This window comes from Rasamsonia byssochlamydoides (assembly GCF_041956645.1).
Source record: "Rasamsonia byssochlamydoides strain NRRL 3658 unplaced genomic scaffold VTN77scaffold_97, whole genome shotgun sequence".
NCBI classification, from domain to species: domain Eukaryota; kingdom Fungi; phylum Ascomycota; class Eurotiomycetes; order Eurotiales; family Trichocomaceae; genus Rasamsonia; species Rasamsonia byssochlamydoides.
The window spans coordinates 838-1133 of NW_027192480.1; positions in this window are offsets into that span (position 1 = coordinate 838).

The window sequence follows — 296 nt, forward strand, 5'->3', positions numbered from 1 at the left end:
TTTTGCTTTTCAGACAATGTCATCATTGACGTGTATCTGAAGTACTAAGTAAACACTCGATAAAACATATTCCATATTTCCATCCGGGTCAATACTACGGTAATCTGTGTCTCGGCTGCTATTTGGAAGATTAAGCTTGCAACAGACTGAGCTCTATCTGTTTTCCGCGTGGGAATGCCAGAGACCCTGTCAAACACGTGACTTCTACGATGAGTCATGGTGAACATGAACCTCCCTGTAATTTGATTTATTACATGACCACACATTACAATGATTAGGTAAACACTGTGTATTTG